Source organism: Bos indicus, chromosome 23, assembly GCF_029378745.1.
Source record: "Bos indicus isolate NIAB-ARS_2022 breed Sahiwal x Tharparkar chromosome 23, NIAB-ARS_B.indTharparkar_mat_pri_1.0, whole genome shotgun sequence".
Lineage (NCBI taxonomy): Eukaryota > Metazoa > Chordata > Mammalia > Artiodactyla > Bovidae > Bos > Bos indicus.
This window is the reverse complement of record NC_091782.1, coordinates 17,707,894-17,729,783: the sequence shown is the minus strand read 5'-3', so window position 1 is coordinate 17,729,783 and position 21,890 is coordinate 17,707,894. Positions and strand designations below refer to the sequence as shown.

At 40.0% G+C, this 21,890-nt stretch overlaps 1 long non-coding RNA gene across 1 annotated transcript in view; it reads left to right on the top strand.

The window, feature by feature from the left end:
• Nucleotides 1–21,890, top strand: part of LOC139178953 (uncharacterized) — a 67,844-nt gene that overhangs the window by 27,826 nt on the left and 18,128 nt on the right. The window contains exon 3 of the long non-coding RNA XR_011563387.1: nt 10,019–10,153. This is a non-coding gene — a long non-coding RNA (uncharacterized lncRNA). The remainder of the gene's footprint in view (nt 1–10,018; nt 10,154–21,890) is intronic.

Sequence of the window (21,890 nt, the reverse complement as noted above, 5' to 3'; positions counted from 1 at the left end):
ACTCTCTTGCTGGTAATAAACAGGATCTTCCTTGGTTTTCCTCAAATAATTCCCTTCCCCCAGTGGGAGGGGGGCGGTACACAATGATTGCAGAGTCACATGGTAATTGATCAGGGCTCTGCAGGCACCTACAGTAGATTCCTCTCTGGGCTTTGGATGTAGAACACAGCTCAGAGACCAGAAAGGGGTTCAGAACCCAGAGCCCTAAAGACAGTGATGTGTCACCAACTGGGCAGGAGACTGCTCACCCCTCAGCATGACAGCAACACAGCCCCCTTCTGCCTCTGCTTCTCACACTTCTGTCTCTGCCAGCCTACCTTGCCCTCTTCTTTTCTCTGTCTCATAGTTTGTGTTCTCTCCAAACTGCTGCTTATCGAGCATTCTGGGCCTCTGTGGCATTTATTACCCCGTGGTACTGCCTCCCATCTAATGAACATGAGTTTTCATAGTATAGCCCCTTGTAAGCTGCTAGCTGGGCCACTCACTGGCTGACCTTGATCCACTACTTCTGATCCATCCATCTGTGGCCATGGAAGACATGTGTTTCTGTCTGGGGTTTTGCTCCTCTGGACAGGGATGTGGCAGGGCCATGGCTGTGCTCAGCACTCTGAACTGGGCTTTATCCAGGAAACATGGTTATCCTTCCCACAAGCACAAAAGGGCTAAATTGGAATCCTGATGATTCCCAAACCAAGTGAATAAATAGCAGCCATGTCATGGGCAAATTTTTACATATGCAAATTTCTAGGAGCCACTCATCTGTAAAATGGAGACAGTAATAACACTTATCTCATTAGATTGATGTGGTTATTCTTTTTTTCATATTTTTGTGTGTGCTATGTTTGCTATGAAAAACAGTTGGAATCTAATGCCCCCTAAATAGGAACTTGTTAAATCAGTGGTTTTCAAAGTCTAGGAGGAGAAAAAGGGATAGTATATCAGAATTGCTTGGAGAACCTCATCCCTGATCTGTGTCACCAGAATGGAGCCAGGGGTTGAACTTTGCTGATTGTATATGAGTTCCAAATCCCACCCTCAAAAGTACTGCTCTAAATGACCTACAGTAATATATCCTTTTTATTTTTTAAAGTTTTTTTTTTATGTGGACCATTTTAAAAGTCTTCTTTGAATTTGTTACAATACTGCTTCTGTTTTATGTTTTTTTTGGGCTGTGAGGCATGTGAGCTCTTATCTTCCTGATCAGGGATTGAACCCACACCCCCTGCAATGGAAGGGCAAGTCTAAACCACTGGACTGCCAGGGAAGTCAAATATGTCCTTAACATGGGATCTCATGTAGCCAAACAAAATGATTTCTGCAGGTGTGTATGTTTTTTAACATGCAAAGGAAATCATGATGGATCGTTGAATAAAGTAGATTATAAAACAAGACTATAGTAGGAATTTTTATTTTTTTCATTAACTTTTATTGGCGTATAGTTGCTATGGTAGGAATTTTTAGAGAAAAAAATACATATAGGTATCTATGAATAATGAAGGATATGGAGTATTAAAGGTATGTTTGGGCTTTCCTTGTGGTCCAGTGGTTAAGAATCCACCTTGCAATGCAGGGGACACCAGTTTGATCCTTGGTCCAGGAGGATCCCACACGCCACAGAGCAGCTAAACCCATACACTATGACTACTGACCCCAAGCACCTAGAGCCTGTGTTCCGCAGCAAGAGAAGCCCGCACACCACAGCTAGAGAGTAGCTGCGGTTTGCAGCAGCTAGAGGAAGCCCACGCACAGCAACAAAGACCCACCACAGCCAAAAATAAATAAATCTTAAAAAAATAAGCATGCTTGGCAGACCTGCTGCATCAGCATTACCTGGGAGCTTCACAGAAAGGTAGAATCTGGGGCCTCTCTCCTGACCCACTCAATCAGAATATGTGTTTTTTTGACATGATCACTGCCTTGTTGATGCAGAGTAAAGTCTGAGACTCACTACTCTAGAACACTGGTTCTTGGCTGCTCATCAGAATTCATCTGGGAGCAGTAAAAAATAAGTCCTGATGCCCTCGTAGCACCTAGACCAACTAAATTGCCTCTTTGAGGTCAGGCTGGGCATCGTATATCCTGGAACTGTCAACTGATGCCTAGGAGCAGCCAGGATTGGAAACACCTGCTGAGCACCTTCACTCAAGCTGTTAGAGTGCTTATTCTGTGGCTGCTGCAAACCTAGAGCTTCTCATTTTTTTCTTTCTGCTTTTGTGTATTTTCTGATTTTTGTTTAGGGAATGTGTATTATTTTGTTGGGCTTCCCAGGTGGCTGTAGTGGTAAAGAATCCTCCTGCCAATATAGGAGACATAAGATATGTGGGTTTGATTCCTGGGTTGGGAAGATCCCCTGGAGGAGGGCATGGCAACCCACAGAAAAGCCTGGTGGGCTACGGTCCATAGGGTTGCAAAGAGTCAGACACGACTGAAGCGACTTAGCATGCACACATTGTTCTGTTAATGATTTTAAAACATTATTTAAAATTAAAAAGCTCTAAATGGATGCAAGGCTCATCTGAGGTTTAGCCTTGAAGTGAGGAAGATGTTTCAGAGCAGGATTCATGTTCCCAGGTTGGGGGAGGGAGGGTGAAACAAAGCAATATGTTGTGCTGTTTCTTTTATGTTTAGTCATGATGTTAAATTCTTAAAGTTGTATTTTAAAAAAGAATTTTATTTAATTGTTTTTGGCTGTGCTGCATCTTTGTTGCTGGGCAGGCATTTCTCTGGCTGCGGTGAGCGGGGGCGACTCTCTAGTTGCGGTGTGTGGGCTTCTCACGGTGGAGGCTCCTTTTGTTGTGGGTCACTGGCTCTAGGGCTTCGGGGCTTCAGTAGCTGTGGTTCCTAGGTTCTAGAGTGTGGGCTCAATAGTTGTGGCACGTGGACTTAGGAGGTCCTCAGCACGTAGGATCTTCCCGGATCTGGGATCAAATCTGTGTCTTCCGCCTTGTCAGGTAGATTCTCTACCACTGAGCCACCAGGGAGACCTGAAAATTGTATTCTGAGATTAAAAACTATCTCAGAAAGGAAGCATGAGCTTTTAATGTTTAGCAAAAGGGAACACGAGTTAAATGCTGACAAACCCTGCTTTGGAGGAAAAAGAGGAGTCATTTCCATCTACCACCTGACCTGGTGCATCTCTTTCCCTTAAGACAAAAGAAACTAAACATTGCTGAGAGCTCTCTAACTGCCAGCATTGTTATAGGCAGTTCATTACCTTTGTAATAATGCCAAGGAGTAGCATTACCATGTCCGCATTTTAAAGGAGACTGAGCCCTACAGAGGTTACTTAATTTGCATTTAAGCCCTAGCCCCATGCTGTCCCATATGGCAGCCACTGGCCACATATGGCTGTTGAGCACTTAGAATATGGCTGGTCTGAATTGCTATGTGCTGTGAGCATAACATAAGCACCAGAGTAAAAAGACTTAGCATGAAAACAAAAGAAAACTGTAGAATAGCTCATTAATAATGTTTCATATTAATTACATATTGAAGTGATACTGTTTTAGATGTATTTGGAATAAATAAAATATATTCTTAAACTTTATTTCAGCTATTTCTTTTTCACTTTTTAAATGTGACTACTAGAAATTTAAAAATTACTTATGTGGCTTGCCTTTTTGGTTCATACTTTATTTCTAGCCAGGCAGAGGCAACTAGAAGTTAGGCCCAGGGGGATTATTTAGGTTTGCTGTTTATTCTCTTTGGAACCCTTGTAAGGGCAGAGGAAAAGGTGAGAGAGGAAGCAGCTTCTCTCTGTCTGATTGAGAACTGGTTGGAAAAGAATGAGTTTGAGAGCATCCCTGCCAACTTTCTTTAGCCCGGTGGTTCTCAACTTTAGCTGAACCTTTGAATTTCCTGGAGAACTTTTTAAAATCCTGATGTTCAGCCACACTACCCTCTGATCAAATAAAAATCTCTAGAGAATTTCTATTTGTCAAGGTACCGAGGAGGTTCAGCCAAGATTGAAAACCACTGCTTTAGCCAGATTTTTTAATCCTTCCTCCCTGGGAACAAACGCGAGCTGTCTGGGAAAGTAGGCTAGCAACTTGTAGAAAGCAGACATCTTAGATGATCTTGGAGGGTGTTATTTGGGTCCTTATATATTTTCTTTAAAATTAAAAAAAAATTGAGGTTGCTTTGTTTCTGTTGCGTGAATCAGTCCTCAAAGAACAGGGTTATTTAGTTATCTTGAAAACTCATTCTTTGGCCACTAGGGGGATTGAATGAAAACACTTGCAGAAGGATAGAAGCCTTTGTCCCTTTGAGAAACTCCTCAGAGGGGAGGTAAATTGGCACTGTCTTCCTGGTGGGCAGAGGAGCAGCTTGTACTGCTACTTTTTAACTTTCATTTCAGCCTTATAACTCAAAGGGCTTGACCTTTGTGTCAATGAAAAGTGCTATATTCTTTCTGGGGATCCCTTTTGCAATATAATAGCAGAAAATATTTATGGAGTGCTCACTCAATGTCAGACACTGTTCTGAGTGCTTCACCCACACATTAAGTTCTCATAAAGGGGCTTCCCTCACGGTCCAGTGATTAAAACTCCACCTTCCAATGCAAGGGGTGCAGGTTTGATCCCTGATCAGGATCTAAGGAATCACATGCTGCAGGGTGCAGCCAAAATTTTAAAATAATAATAATTTTTGAAAAATCCTCACAACAATCTGATGCAGCAGGTACAATAACTATCTTAATTTCAGATAAAAAAACAAAACAAGGGCTGGAGGGATTAGAGGACAGACCCCATGGCCACAAGAGTTGGAAAATAAAGGATTTGAACTCAAGTAGTCTGTCCTAGAATCTGTCTCTTGACCTCTAAGTGATATATAAAATGAACTTTGCCCCATGGTTTTAGTCCTAGGATTTTATTCAAGGAAATGATCAGACAGTTGCATAATTGAGAACACAACTAGACCTAGAAAAATCTCAGTGTCCTATTCTCATAGGAGACTTGTTTAAACAGATTAGAGTATCACCATAAAATGAAAAAATATGTAACAGCTAAGAGTCCTGATATAGAAGTGATGTACTGAAATGGAAAAAATCTTCATGAAGTATTATTAAGTTAAAAAAGCAATTTAGAAAACATATTCAGTACCATATCCAGGAAGAAAGAGCCAGTGGGTACGTGTGGAGGCGGGAGCACTAAAACATTAACAGTGGCTATTTTTAGAAGGAATATCAGAAGTTTTAACTTTCCTCTTTACATTTTTTCCTTATATTTGGATTTTTTCATAATGTCTTTAGGTAGCGATTTTTCTAGAGCAATGCAAACGAAGATATTTCAGGATATGAAAGAACAATGCCTGCTTAAAGGAAGTGGAAGGAGTAAGTGGGAACTAGTCTTTGAGGTCATTTGGGGCACTAAATTTAGCATTAGAACTCTGGCAGCCAAAGTAAAAAAAGAAACATGTTGACTGTATAAATTTCATAGTATTTTATTTCATGTTTTATGAGAGAGCCTCTTAGGTGGTTTTCTGCATTTCTAATTGTTTACTCTTGTGAACTTCAGGATGTGCAACCCTAAATAGATGCTGCACACATATCCTCGTTCTGTGGTACCAACTTGTGTTCAATCAAAATATTAGGTTGGCCAAAAAGTTCATTTGAGTTTTTCCATACCATCTTATGGGAAAACTCAGAAGAACTTTTTGGCCAACATGATCCTTGAGTCGCTCCCATGTACCAGTCTGGGGACTGAATGCTCAGTCATCTCTTCCTTGCGACAGAACACTGATTTGTGCCTCCTGTTCATCACCCACCTGGACTCCATCCCATACAAGTGCTCTTAAGTCTAGTTCTAGCACCTTCACTGGAGCCTGCAGTCCAAACCAGTCTTCTGCGTTTGAGATGGCTATTGGACCACAGTCCTCAGGAGATGATTATATACATACCCGTTCCTTCATCTTTTCATAAACATTCACTATGTCTCCACTGTTAGACCAGAAGCAACCTGAGAACATAGGCCTATTTCCTCTTATTATAGAACCCTGGATAGCATTTTAGAGTTTGAAGGGGATGCTCGACAGCTGGGATGGCCAGTGCCTCCTGGTTTGCCTGGGACTTTGCTGGTTTTAGCACTGAAAGTCCCACCTCCAGAAAACCCACTTAGTCCTGACAAGTCAGCTGGGCACTTCTTGAATCCCTTACTTGATTGGTCCTTACTTGATTGGATAATTATAACTTGATTGGTTGGATTGTTTTATATGGCAAAATCCCTACTAAGCACATTCCCATTTTTAGCAATACAGTGTCAAAATAATAACCCCTATATTAGCATGGCTCTCCTACTGCTGTGTTTATATAATCATCAGGCAAACTCTGACAGCAGGAAAAGGCAGGGGTTATTAGTCCACTTGAGAAAAAGTGAGGCTGAGAAGAGTTTTGTAAATTTTTCCAGCTAGTAAATGAGTAGCCAAAATAATGAATTAGGTCTTTTGATTCCTAATCAGGGCTTCCTGGAATTTGAAAATACCCACCATGGAGCTTCCATCACTTTGAATAACTGTGCATGACTTTTGTGAAGAAAAACCCAAATTGTAGTTTGAGATCCAAAAGGCTTGCACGAATGAAACGTGGAATAAATACCATCATATTTCTAAGTGGAACAGTTCAATATAATAATTTCCCCAAATTTCATTAAATTGAATGAAGTTTTAACAAAAATTCCAACAAGACTTTTCTTAGAATGTAACAAAATTATTCTTAAGTTCATCTGCTAGATGAACTTGAAGAAAAGTTCAAGAAAAATTTGAAAAGAAACAGTTGTGAAGGAGGATAACTCTCCTTCTAGGTTTTCAAAGTTATTAAACTACAGTATTTTAAGCAGTGAGGTTGGCACAAAATTGATTGATCAGTGGAATGAAATAAAAAGCCCAGAAAGAGAACCCAAAGCATATTAGAAATTTGGTATATGCTAAAGCTGATTCAGGTCAATAGGAATGATTGTTTATTTAGTAAATGATATTGAGCAAATAGACTGATAATTTAGATGTAAATAAAAGTAGGGCTCTATCTCTCCCAAAACTCCAAAATAAATTAACTTTTAATGTAAACAAATAAAGCTACAAAAGAATTAGAAGAAGAACCAGTGAATGTTTCTGGATCTTTGGGAGAAGAAAACCTTTTTAATTTTAATACAGAAGGCAGACATCATAAGGGTGAAAACAGATTAAATTTGACTACATGAAAAATAAATTTTTAAAAGGTTTAATATAAATGACAGTGTAGGACAAACCTTTGCTACGTATATGATGATTTGAAAGAATTCTTGCAAATAGGAAAAAAAAAACATACTAATAGAAAAATGGCAAAGTACCCAATTTGTCAAAGAAGTATAAATTATTTAAATTTCTATCTCCTTAATAAGCAAATGAAAGTAAATACAAACCAAAAAGATCTCTCTCTCTCCATTTTTTATCTTACCTAATGATATTGGAAAAAAATTTTAAACCATAATATCCTTTGCTGATGGGAGAATAAATCAGTAGTCTTTTTGTAAGGCCAGTTGTAACAGGAATTAAAACCTTATTAACCTGAATTAATTTTGATCCAGCAATGCCATGTCTGTCTATATTTTAAAGTAATAATTGGAAATATGTGCAAATATCTCTTTATAATCATGTGTGTAGAAATTTTATTTATTGAAGTTAAAAGGAAGAAACAACTTAATATCTAGTTCTAAGGAATTGGTTGCATAAATGACACACTATTGTTCTAGCAGGATGAGAGGCAATTAAACAAATATACTCTGCAGTTAATATTGTAGACGAATATTTAATTACATGAAAAATATCCATGACAATGTATATTGCTAAGTGAAAAAAGCATGTTACTAGGCTGTATTCATAGCATGATCCCGTGTTTGTTTATACACATATATACACATATACACATAATCACATACACACAGAGCATGACATGGATTACTCATGATTTGTTCTTTTTCTTTTTTACTTTTCTACATTTCTACAGTATACATTTATTGATTTTTTAATAAGACTAATAATTACTATTAATTATTGTTAAAGAGAACTTAGAACCTGGATCAATGTTTTTATCAAACGTATGGATACAGGGACGTTTGTGTGCTATGATATATACTTTTGTAATGCTTGAATTTTTTTTTAATTGAATGTTATCATTTTTATAGTCAAAAGGAAACAATATTAAAAAATAAAGGGCTGAGGAACAAAGAAGTTCATACTCTTTATTCCAACTTTTAGAAATGTTCTTAATGCTGAATATGAGCAAATATTTATTTATACAGAGATTCATCATAACAGTGTTTACAATAGGAAAAAACCTGATAACAGACATAGAAACATCATGTAAATAATATGAAGCTAAATTATGACACAGGCCCCTTAGATGAACCTACAGTGACATAGTAAAGTCAGCATGAATCCAGCCTGCCTGGATTCAAATCTCAGCTCTGCCACTTACTTGCTGTGTGACTTTGCACAAGTTACTTAGCCTCTGTTTCAATTTCCTCCCATAAAATGAGGATAGCAATAGTACTACATCATAGGATGGTTATGAGGATTTTTAAATCACACCCCATGTGGGAAACAGATGACACATTCAAATTAGTTAATTTGAAGAGAGTTTAATAAAGGGACTCTGTGCAGAGCTGCGGACAGGATGTCTTGAAACCCCCAAGGATAGTGTAGTACTCTCAGCTAGTAATGGTAGGAAGTCATAGAGAGCATCTAGGCAGGTATTGGAACCTGGAGCGAGAAAGAGTTCCTCGGAGGAGCTGTGGTCTTTGTTAAAAGCTCAGTGACCCTTCATACCTTAACCTCACCCTTCAGGCTTCTTCTGAGACATCTGTAATTAGTCTGCCACTGCTGCAATAATGGTACATATAAATAATCCCAAATCTCACTGGCTACAAACTGCAGACATTTGTTTTCCTCACTCCCAGGTTGACTGAGACAGTGCTCCTTCAGGCTTTGGGTTGTTTGGGTTCAGGTCAGCTTCCTAGCCCCCTTATTTTAGGACCAGCCGCCAAGAGGCTAAACCAAACAGGCAAGTCCCTTTCAGTCCTCTGCTTACCCCAAGTGTACAAACATTCCATTGGCCAAAGCATGTCCCATGACTGAGGCTAAAGTAAATAGAGTAGAGATATTTATATTCCATACACTCTAGTAGAAGGTAAACTCCCATGGCAAATCCTAACACAGGCAGAGAGGGAGAGAGTGGAGTTGGGAATGATAATCCAGTGACAACTTGTCGTTGGCCACATCCAAGGGGCACAGAAGCTGGGTGGTGCTCTCTGTACAGGGCCTTTCTGGGGCACAGAGCAGGGCAGAAAAGGGTAGAGATGTCTAGAGAGGCAAACAAAGATATCTGTGTAGGATTACATGAATTGATATTTTTAATGAGTTTAAGATAGTGACTGGCAAGGGAAAAATACTATGTAAGTGTTTGTTAAATGAAATAATAAAATATGGTGCTATAGAGAATGATGTGTTCAAGAATATTTAAACTGTTTATCATTAATTGTTAAGTGAAAGAGATTATAGAGCAGGTACACATGATAATACAATTTTAAAATCCAATTTACCTAGAAGAAAGACTGGAAGGAAACTTAGCAAAATAATAATGTTGCTGGGAGGTAGAATCATTGGGAATTTTTTCCCGTTCTGTGTTCAGAAATAGGCTGCCATATATAATCTCATAAGTTGTGCATTCCACAACTCCAGAGGCCCCGTTTGTCTCTCTGCGCACCTTTGGCTTATGCAACTTCCTTTATTGCCCATAGATTCTAAAACACACATGTATTACTCTTGTGTAATCAAATAAAAGCAGTAAAAGTTGCAGCCTTGCTTTGTCTCCCTAAAACGGTTGTTATAAGGAGCACTCACCAGTGCTTGGGGACAATCCAGGTTATACAGTCACCATTGCAGAACTGAAAGGTATTGCTTCATGTGTGCAGCATAAATATAGGAACTTGTTTGGCCTGAGTGAGTTACTAAAATTTTTTAACGTCCTCTAATATGTTTGTTTTAGTGGAGAAATTCAGAACTGCTGAATCAGAAATGAGGAATATAAGAATGGAATATTCCTATCAGATCCACAGTGGAGAAGATTTGAAGTAAAATGAAAGCTTCTCTCCCCAGGCCCAGGATAAAATGAAGCATTCAGGTACTTCCTGCATTTCTTGTTATATGAGATATTAATAGCAACATTATTTATTAATATAAACTTCATTGATATTAATATCTTATTATAATATTAAGGTATTATAATATCTTATAATATTAATATCTTATTAATGTTATTGGGCTTCCCAGGTGGTGCTACTGATAAAGAACTCACCTGCCGATGCAGGAGATATAAGAGATGCAGATTTGAGCCTTGGGCCATGAGGTTGCAAAGAGTCGGACACCACTGAAGCGACTTAGCACACACATTAATATTATTACCACTTAGGCTACTGCATTCTCTTACTTAACGGCCAAAAATTATGTGCATTCTCTTTGAAGTCCTCCCCTCCCAAGACAGAGTTAAACATCCCTTCCTCTGTGTGCCCACAACCCCTGTGTCTGTACTTCCATTCTAGAATTTAACATAGACTTTCATAGTCATTGACATGTTTGTGAGATCATCCAAAGAATTTGTGGATTTTCTTTCATTTTTGTAACCTCAGTATTTCTCTTGGTACGTAACACAGAAACATTTCTTGAGTAGGTGTCAGGACTTCCTATTTCACTGTTCTGGGAGGTGTGAAGGGCGCTGTCTCTTGAGAGTGTGGGAAAGTGGTAAACAGCCCATATATATACCCAGGGGAGCCTGTCGGGAAAGGCTGAGTCAGAAATACCCTAGAGAGCTCCCAGCCCTGAGCCCCCGACAGTGCACTCCTAAAAACTGGAAGACAGAACCAAAGGCCATCCTAGGCAGGGTGGGACAATTCAGAAGAGTATGTCTCATATATACACTGGTGGTTCAGATGGTAAAGAATCTGCCTACAGTGCAGGAGACCTGGGTTCGATCTCTAGATTGGGAAGATCCCCTGGAGAAGGAAATGGAAACCCACTCCAGTATTCTTGCCTAGAGAATTCTATGGTCAGAGAAGCCTGGTGGGCTACAGTCCATGGAGTCACAAACAGAAACCACTGAGTGATAACACTTTTGTGTAAAAAATAGATAACTAATGAGATCTTACTGTATAGCACAGGGAACTCTACTCAGTGCTCTGTGGTGACCTAAATGGGAAGGAAATCCAAAAAAGAGGGGATATATGTATACATATGGCCGATTCACTTTGCTGTTCAGCAGAAGCTGACATAGCAGTGTAAAGCAACTGTATTCCAATTAAAAAAAAAGAGTATATCTCTTCTCCCATTTGGATTCTTAGGATCCTTTTTAAATATTATTTTTTATAAAAATATTAATATTTTTGGAGATAAAAATTTGGATTCATTATAAAGTTAGATTGGAGGATGTAGCTTGGTTGTCAAGTGAGTCTGCTAATACCCTCCTATTTCAAAATTACCTTCCAAAATGCCATCCTCTACCCCTGTTGGGAAGAAGCTGTCCTGTTTGGCCTGCCACATGACTGGGGGAACAGACCAGAATATACCTGTACTCCTCATGGCAGGTTCCCAAGCAAAAGTGAGTTCAGAAAGCTAGGCCTGCCAGGGGAGTATGCACAAAGGCACAAGCCTCTGCGCTGTAGAGCTGGTACTGTGCATTCTCTAAAATCTTTTTACTTTCCTCTCCTGGTTTGGATTATTGAGAAGACACAGTATTAAATATTTCTCTGAACCTTGGTTTAGCTTTTGCTTTTTTATAATATGAAGAATGTAGCCTCTGAACCAGGGCTTCCCAGGTGGCTCAGTGGTAAAGAATCCTCCTGCCAATGCAGGAGAAACTGGAGATGAGGGTTCGATCCCTGGGTTGAGAGGGTCCTCTGGAGGAGGAAATGGCAACCCACTCCAGTATTCTTGCGTGAAAAATCCCACAGATAGAGGAGCCTGGTGGGCCACAGTCCCAGGGGTCACAAAGAGTTGGACATGACTGAACACAGCAGCAGCCTCTGAACCAGCTGAGGAATGTGGATGGCAGAACATGGACTGTTTCCATGTTTGATATCATGGTATTGGATACTTTCTCCACAAAATCTTAATGTGACGGCTGGACAGATCATTGGCAGAAATACTCAGGATTCTGAATTTGAGAGTTTGGGCCCCAGGTTGCATAAAAGTAACTAGTCCAGAGTGCTATTTTCATAGTTCAGATATCCCAGTGGGCAAATCTGATAAGTCAGTTTGAAAGGCATTAATGGGGAAAAATAGGTTTCTATTGTAGACCACCACCCAAACCTCATTTGCCTTTTAGCAACCACTTTTAATGTCTTGCCTGAAAAAAGGTGTCCTGTAGGCCTGGTAAGCCATGAGCCAGGTCTCTTCAGGGAGAGGGCTTGATCTGACACCCCTGAATGAGGGCGTATAGGAAGCTTCTACTTTATTCTCCATCGCACAAGGCTATTGTAAGATGCTACGAATGCGGTGGAAAAGGGGGAATTTTCCGGGTTGAATTCAGAAGGAGCAAAGCACAGGTGGCCCCAGAGCAGGGACCCTTCCAGCCTTACCCCATCATGATGCACTTCACCAGCTTGGGCAGAAGCAGGAAGGAGGTGAGGGCAACACAGAGCCCCGTGAATGTGACCAGGGCACCATTTCTAGGTTCTGGAGAGTCAGCTGACCTGATCAGGCTCTCTCCAAGCCGTTTGAGAAGTCAGCCTCCTCAGCCTAAGGGCTCCAAAAGTCCACAGTCCACCAGGCCTAGGCTGCAGTCCACAGCCACAGTCCCTGCATTGCTAATCCTGGCCAATTGTCAAGTTAATGAATCTCCTGGGTTCTCAGGGGACTGGGCAAGAGTGTGGATGACTCACTGTGGCCCATCCCCATTATTAGAGAAACAGCTCAAAGCAAATAGTCTGTGATGGTGACTGAGTAATGTCAATTTCATTAGAGAATATTTTGTGGAAGGTGCAGCAATAAATAGCATTTGCAAACCTTTTAAGACTAATTTTTGTGTCGCGGCAGAAAGGGGAAGTTAAGAGTAAATAGCCTGAGAATCAGATGATTTATTTCTCAGTTGAGACTTGTGTGTTTCATTCACTTCTGGGACGTTTCTTCTCGTCTATCTGCCTTTGGGGATCAGTACTGAAAGAGGAGTGACTCATCGTTTGGCCACGTCTACTTTTCTGTGTTTAATCCCTTAATGTAAAAGAGAATTAGGCAAGAGGATTAAGAGAGATTAAACAAGATTCATTATTGAATTATTAAAAATTAAGCTCTGGCTTAAAACAGCCTAAGAGGAGTTGCATACAATAATGTAAGGGACATAAAAATTCCTTCTTCAAGCACAAGAGATGTTCTCCATCTGTTCTTGATAAAAATCAATGATTAACAATAATACACTCATAAGGTATCATAATGTCTCTTCATTTATGAAGAGACCCTACCAACCCACCTCTCAGAGGGTAAAGACTTAGAAAAAATAACTCTGTTCCTGAGATGAGTTAACCTGTTATTTCTCTTTATCTACCAGAGGACCAGATCTTCTTACCCACAGAGCATCAGAGTTTAAAACTGATAACCACTGGACACTTGTAGGGTTCATAAGCTCCTGGATCGTACTCTAGGGCAGGGCTTGAGTGAGATACCGAAAATGAACAAATTTCCCCTTCCTCCTTTTTAATCACAGACGTAGCCTTAAAGGTCCCTTTATCAATCTCCTCAGGTCAAGTCTTTATGTGGGAGAACCAAGAGAAAAGATCCAGAGATAATTCTGGAAAAAAAATAAAAATTAGGTTTTCCTCAGAGAACTCAAAGAAATGAAAATGTTAGATTATGAAAGATGTATATATAAAACATTAAAGATAAGATGGTCATGGGTTGTGTATTCAGCCTTATCCCTCCCAAGATATTTCTTTAAACCATAAAATAAGGGAAATTTCTGTAGGGTCTGCTCAGTCTCAGAAGATTACACTTCCAGACTTCAGAGGCAGACCAAGACTCTCAAAAGACAAGAGCTGTGTTCACCTTCAGAGCTGCTGCAACTTTCATGAGGAGTTACTGCCTTCTCTTTGTGGGCTTGTGGCTGCTGTGTTTAGTCTAGAGCCATGGTTTATAACTCTCTACGAGGACCATGGATGGACAACTAGGGATATGTGAGGCCCATGAACTTGTAGCAATTTTTATTATACATATATTGACTGGGGCAATGTGGAGGAGCCAAAGCTCTCAGATTCTCGGAAAAGTCCATGGCCTCATATGGAAGAGGGTTCCAAGGCTTTTCCAAGGCTGGAGCATCTGTATGCTTTCTGATTCAACAGCAGCCCCACACCTGAAATATAGGTAACGTTCTTAAACTCACCTTACGATGAGGAAAGGGGCTGACAGAGTTTAAAAAACTTGTTGAAGTCACACAGCTGGTAAATGGTGAAGCCAGATTATAAATCCAGATCTGACTTCAGAAACTGAGTCTCTCATTAGTGGGCAATGCTTTGTCTACATTTAATAGGTTCAAAAGAATAAAATCTGGAATTTGTTATGTCTCTTTCAGCTTTCCCAAATCTTTACAGTAGCATCCCTGACAGGTGACCCAGCTCTGCCTGACCTCTACTGGGGATGAGAGCTTCATTCCTCACCAGGGGTCAGCTCCTCTGTTGAAATTAATGAGTACTTTTCAAATATTAAACCTCAATTTACTTTATGACTGTATGCTGGCAAAGTGGTTTCAGTTGTGAAATACAGAATTTTTTAGGTGTGCTATTCAGGACTGGAGTCTGAAATTCTGCAGCATGAAGACTTCTGCTTCTCTCCCTTTTTGGAGTGGGGCACACAGCAGAAGGAAGGTAGCCTACGTTGGCAAATCCAAGCATGAACATCAAGAAAGTATCTAACATGTGGAATGATGGACAAGGCAACCATCCAAAAACATCAGAAGAATGTATGCTTTGAAAATGGGAATGATCTGACAGCAAAATCTTTATTAGCTGACATTGGAGGCCCTTTTTTTCCCCCCTCTATCTTCTTTTGTAAAAATGATCCTTTACGCTTAACAAGAAATCTGGAAGGTGGGAAGGATGCTTTCTTAGAGTCTTGGTGGTTTCTTTTGAGCTCACATTCTTTCCTGCCTCTCAAAACATCCTCAATGATAGATGACTTAAATGCTTCAAAAATGGAGAGCATTTAACAGTAATGCTAGTAAAGTAGAAACTTGGTTACTGATGCCTGAATTAACTATTCTTTTTGAGGTAGCTAATCTCCATGGATGGTCACTAAGGGTTCATGCCTCCTGGGACTCATGCCTTGGAATCTAGACTGGCCCAAATGTAATGTGGTGAGAGTGATGCTATGCCAGTTCCAGGCCTCAATTTTAGAAAAATTCTTAAAGTTTCCATTTGTGTACTTTTGGGAACTTTGTACTGCTGTGTATGAATCCAACTACTGTCATGCTGGAGAGACCATGGAGAGAGAAAGAGATATTCCAGGATGATGTGGAAAGAGAGAGTCCCAACTGTTCAAGTATTTCATTAGTCCAGCCTTTCAGCCATCCCTGGGAAGGCACCAGGCATGTATCTGAGCTATCTTGAATGTTCTGTGTAGTTGAACTCCTAGGTGACTGCAGCCCTAGCTGATATCACGCAGAGCAGAAGAACCAACCAGCTGAGCCTAACCAACCTATAGAACATGAGAAGTAATAAAAGACTTGTTATTAAAATCTCCTGAGTGTGGAATAGTTTGTTACATAGTAATAGATAACGAAACACATTTCATATTCATATAGCAAAATTGATTATGGGTAAACAAGTGTTAAAAAGCAGAGACATTACTTTGCCAACAAAGGTCCGTCTAGTCAAGGCTCTGGTTTTTCCAGTGGTCATGTATGGATGTGAGAGTTGGACTATAAAGAAAGCTGAGCGCCAAAGAATTGATGCTTTTGAACTATGGTGTTGGAGAAGACTCTTGAGAGTCCCCTGGACTGCAAGGAGATCCAACCAGTCCATCCTAAAGGAGATCAGTCCTGGGTGTTCGTTGGAAGGACTGATGCTGACAATGAAACTCCAATACTTTGGCCACATCATGTGAAGAGTTGACTCATTGGAAAAGACCCTGATGCTGGGAGGGATTGGGGGCAGGAGAAGGGGATGACAGAGGATGAGATGGCTGGATGGCATCACTGACTCAATGGACATGAGTTTGGGTAAACTCCAGGAGTTGGTGATAGACAGGGAGGCTTGGTGTGCTGCAGTTCATGGGATCACAAAGAGTCAAACATGACTGAGCTACTGAACTGAACTGAAACAAGTGTTGATTCCAATCCCAAAGAAAACTATGTCAAAGAATATTGAAACTACTGTACAATTGCACTCATCTCACATGCTAGCAAAGTAATGCTCAAAATTCTCCAAGCCAGGCTTCAACAACATGAACCATGAACTTCCAGATGTTCAAGCTGGATTTAGAAAAGGCAGAAGAACCAGAGATCAAATTGCCAGCATCCATTGCATCATCGAAAAAACAAGAGAGTTCCAGAAAAGCATCTGCTTTATTGACTACGCCAAAGCCTTTGACTGTGTGGATCACAACAAACTGTGAAAAATTCTTAAAGAGATGGGAATACCGGACCACCTGACCTTCCTCCTGAGAAATCTGTATGCAGGTCAAGAAGCAACAGGTAGAACTGGACATGGAACAACAGACTGTTTCCAAATCAGGAAAGGAGTACGTCAAGGCTGTATGTTGTCACCCTGCTTATTTAACTTATGTGCAGAGTACATCATGAGAAATGCTGGACTGGATGAAGCACAAGCTGGAATCAAGATTGCCAGGAGAAATACCAATAACTATGATATGAAGATGACACCACCCTTATGGCAGAAAGTTAAGAGGAACCACTTAGCAGCTTGTGTGTGTGTGTGTGCTTTCAGTGGGGTTGGAGGATGTAATTGACCATATCTAAGCCTTAACACAGAGAAGGCAATGGCACCCCCCTCCAGTGCTCTTGCCTGGAAGATCCCATGGACAGAGGATCCTGGTAGGCTGCAAGTCCATGGGGTCACTAAGAGTCGGACACGACTGAGCAACTTCACTTTTACTTTTCACTTTTATGCACTGGAGAAGGAAATGGTAACCCACTCCAGTTTTCTTGCCTGGAGAATCTCAGGGATAGGGGAGCCTGGCGGGCTGCCGTCTATGGGGTCGCACAGAGTCGGACACGACTAAAGTGACTTAGCAGCAGCAGCAGCAGCAAAGAGCCTCTTGATTAAAGTGAAAGAGGAGAGTGAAAAAGTTGACTTAAAACTCAACATTCAGAAAACTAAGATCATGGCATCCGGTCCCATCACTTTATGGCAAATAGATGGGGAAACAATGGAAACAGTGACAGACTTTATTTTCTTGGGTTCCAAAACCACTGCAGATAGTGACTGCAGCCATGAAATTAAAAGATGCTTGCTCCTTGGAAGAAAAGCTGTGACCAACCTAGACAGCATATTAAAAAGCAGAGACATTACTCTGCCAGCAAAGGTCTCTCTAGTCAAAGCTATGGTTTTTCCAGTAGTCATGTACGGATGTGAGAGGTGGACTATAAAGAAAGCTGAGCGGTGAAGAATTAATGCTTTTGAACTGTGGTGTTGGAGAAGACTCTTGAGAGTCTCTTAGACTGCAAGGAGATCCAACCAGTCCATCCTAAAGGAGATCATTCCTGAATATTCATTGGAATGACTGATGCTGAAGCTGAAACTCCAATCCTTTGGCCACCTGATGCAAAGAACTGGTTCATTGGAAAAGACCCTGATGCTGGGAAAGATTGAAGGCAGGAGGAGAAGGGGATGACAGAGGATGAGATGGTTGGATGGCATCACCGACTTGATGGACATGAATTTGAGCAGGTTCTGGGAGTTGGTGATGGACAGGGAAGCCTGGCGTGCTACAGTCCATGGGGTCGCAAAGAGTCGGACACAACTGAACGACGGACCTGAACTGAACTGAAGTGTTGATAAAAATGTATACTATAGTAAAGTGATGAAAAACATTCACTTAAAACACCCAGTAAAAAAAAATAAGCCTCATTAGAGACTTACCTGGGAGTCCAGTGGTTAAGACTTCACTTTCCAATGCAGGGGGTGCAAGTTCAATCCCTGGTAGGGAAGCTAAAATCCCATATGCCTTGTGGCCAAAAAACCGAAACATGAAACAAAAGCAATATTGTAACAAACTCAATAAAGGCTTTAAAAGTGGTCCACATTAGAAAAAAATCATTAAAAAACAAGCCTCATTAAAGCAGTATTCTAACCACAGTGAGATAGCACTTTATAACCACTAGGATGACTACAATCAGAAAGGCAGATAATAACAAGTGCTGACAGAGATGTGGAGAAATTGGAACCCTCATACACTGCTGATGGGAATATAAAATGGTGCAGTTGCTTTGGAAAGCAGCCTGGCAGTTCCTCAAAATGTTAATCATAGAGCTGGCACTCGACCCAGAAACTCCACTACTAAGGATATATCTAAGAGAAATGAAAACATATGTTCCCATAAAAACTTGTACAGGAATTTTTATAGCAACACTATTCATGATTGCTGAAAAGTGGAAACAACTCAAATGTCCATCAGCTAATGAATGGATAAATAATATGTGGTATAATCTATACAAGAGAACTGTGTAGATACAAAGGAATAAAAAGGATACATACATGAAGTATGGATACATGCTACAGCATGAATGAATCTTGAAAATGAATGAAGTGAAAGAAGCCAGTCACAACAACCACATACTATAGAATCTTGTTTATATGAGTGGTTGCCTAGGACTGGGTAGCAATGGAGAGTGACTGTTAATGGGTACAGATCTTCTTTTTGGTATAATGAAATATTCTAAAATTGAACAGATTGATGATTTCAACCTTTGTGAATATACTGAAAACATTTAATTGCCCATTTTAAATGGGTGAATTGTATGATATGTGAATTGCAGCTCAATAAAGGTGTTACAAAAAAACAAGAAAGGCAATCTCCTGTTAGACTGATATCTATTTTATTTTGCCTGCTTTGGGCACTAGATTCTTGCCTGTCATCAGATAAGGCTAAATCAACTCAGAGAGCTAACAGCACTTGAATAGGCTTTTTGATGGGGTAGTTTATCAAAACAACATGAGATGAGAGCTGAATGTCAGTTTATTATACAGTTAATATAATGTAATATTACAGTTAATATTCTTAGCTTCGTCTTATCCATAAGGTGAAGATCAATACAAAGATTTGGTCTGAATCTTTAAATTCTCTGATTGAGGTTTGTTAAGTCACCTCTAGGGAATTGCTGTGTTCTAATTTTTGATGTGATAGTAGCTTGTCAGCATGAAGAAAGGGAAGAGGGCAGTATGGCCCCCTCCTCAGTTTCCCAGAAAACAAAACCATGTGCATAACTCTATTCACAAGAACTGTCAAAAGTATCTGAATTCATTGCTGACATAGTCAGAAAGCGTAAGTTCCAGTTAGATTATCCTGCAATAGCATAATAGCACATTTTTCTAATGGCTACTGAAAAGTTGACTTTTATAGATGTCTTAGATGTTTTTGAAAAAAAAGTTGTATGCTCTATTTGTTGTGAGGTACAGTTTTAAACATATCCATTAATTTAAGCTTGTTTATTGTGCATTTATGTCCTCTATAGCCTTACAATATTTTAGGTATTTCATTTAAAATTATAAATACAATACTAACTTATATTAAGTTAATAATAACATATATATAAGTTAATAATATTAACTTACTGATAAACTAAAATATGCCAGGCCCCATGCCAGGCCCCAATGCTCTGAGGATTCATTCCTGATCAGTACACTGTTTCTGTCCTCATGGAGCTCATAGTAGATGACAAATGTCTCAGTGAACGAATATATAAGACCTGCAATGTCAATATGTATTTACTTTGTATATTTTAATTTATGTGTATATTTAATGTATTATTTTAATATTAGTATTTAATATTATTAATATATTAGTATTTTTATCTATTATTTTTGACAAAGCAATGTTAAAATCTGCGGTTATGAAGTTATCAGATTCTCCTTTAAAACTGTTCATTTTTGCTTATACTCTGAGGATTCTTTGGTAGGTGCCCCAGTTCAGGATTTTTATAACTTCCTGCTGTTGTTTTATCACTAAGTCATGTCCAACTCTTTTGTGACCCTGTGTGCTGTAACCCACCAGGCTCCTCTGTCCCTGAGGTTCTCCAGGGAAGAATACTGGAGTGGGTTGCCATTTCCTTCTCCAGGGATCTTCCCGACCCAGGGATTGAACGTGTGTCTCCTGCATTGTTGGCAGGAGAATTGTTTACTGCTGAGCCACCTGGGAAGCCCAACTTCCTGATGAATTGTTTCTTTTATCTCCTGCAGTGTCTAATCTTCACACCCTTCAGTAAAACTTGCATTTTCATCTCCAGAGATTCAACTTGGGTCTCCTTTCCATCGTCTGTGTCTCCACTTAACATACTCAATCTTTACCTTCTTGAGTTTATAAAATATAGTTACAATAACTTTTAATGCTCTTATCTTTTAATTCTGTCATCTGTGCTGTTTCTGGATGTGTTTCTATTGATAGATTATTTTTCTCCTCATTGTGGGTCAGCGTTTCCTGCTTCTTCGCATGCCTGGTAAGTTTTGATTGGTTGCCAGACATTGTGTATTTTATCTTGTTAAATGCTGGATGCTTTGTATGCCTGTAAATATTCCGGAGCTTTGTTCTGAGACACAGTCAAATTATTTGGAATGAGTTTGATCCTCTTAACGCTTTTTTATTTTTAAGCTTTGTTAGGCAGGACCCAAGTAGACTTTAGTCTGAGGCTATTTCTCCACAACTGAGGCAGTACCTTTCTGGTTACTCAAGGCCGTATGAATGACAAGGTTTTCCACTCTGTCTGATGGGAGTCCGGTTCTTCTCAGCCCTGTGTCATCTCCCTGGATTGCTATCTCTGCTCCTTTTGGGTCATTCATTCTCTGGCCATGGGTGGATGTATCACACTCACAGGCTGATGAACTCTCAGCTGAAGACTCAATGGGGATCCTGGGCACATCTCTGAAATGGGCTTTCTCTGTGAGCAGTCTCCTCCCTCTCTGTGCCCGAAAATTCCGACAGCTTTGGCTTTCTCAGACTCCCAGATATATCTCTTCTACTTGGAGGCCCTGTGGATCTGCTCAGGTTCTCCCTGCCTAGCTCTGGCCTAGAAACTCTCCAGAACTTAACTGGAGCAAGCATAGGGTCAGCTACTGTGTTTCACCTCTGGGGGATCAGGGTGCTGTGTCATGTCCAAAGCCTGAAAAACCTTTGTTTCTAGTATTCTGTCCAGTTTTTTAGTTGTTTAGGGCAAAAGAGGGTAGATCCACTTCCTGTTACTCCATCTTGGCCAGAAGTTGAGGTCTACTTAATTTTTAGTCATGCTTTTGCCTTAATATCTATTTTTGTCTTCGATTGCCACACTAGCTTTCCTTCCACAAATATTTGCCTGGTGTTTATACTTCCAGCTCTTTACTTTGAGCCTTCTTATATCATTACGTCTCAGGTTTGTCTCTTTAAAAAGAATGTCACAATTGGGCTTTATCTCCTAGTCTGAGAATGTTTGTCCTTTAACAACTGGGTTTATTTGTTTAAATTTATAGACATTAGTAATCTATTTGGATTTATGTATGTTTACATTTTTTAAACAAATATTTATTAAATTATTTATTTTTATTCATTTCTTTTTATTTTTTATTTTTGGCTCTGCTTGGTCTTCATCGCTGCATGAAGTCTTTCTCTAGTTGCGGTGCTCGGGCTTCTCATTGCAGTGGCTTCTCTTGTGAAGCATGGGCCCTAGAGTGCTC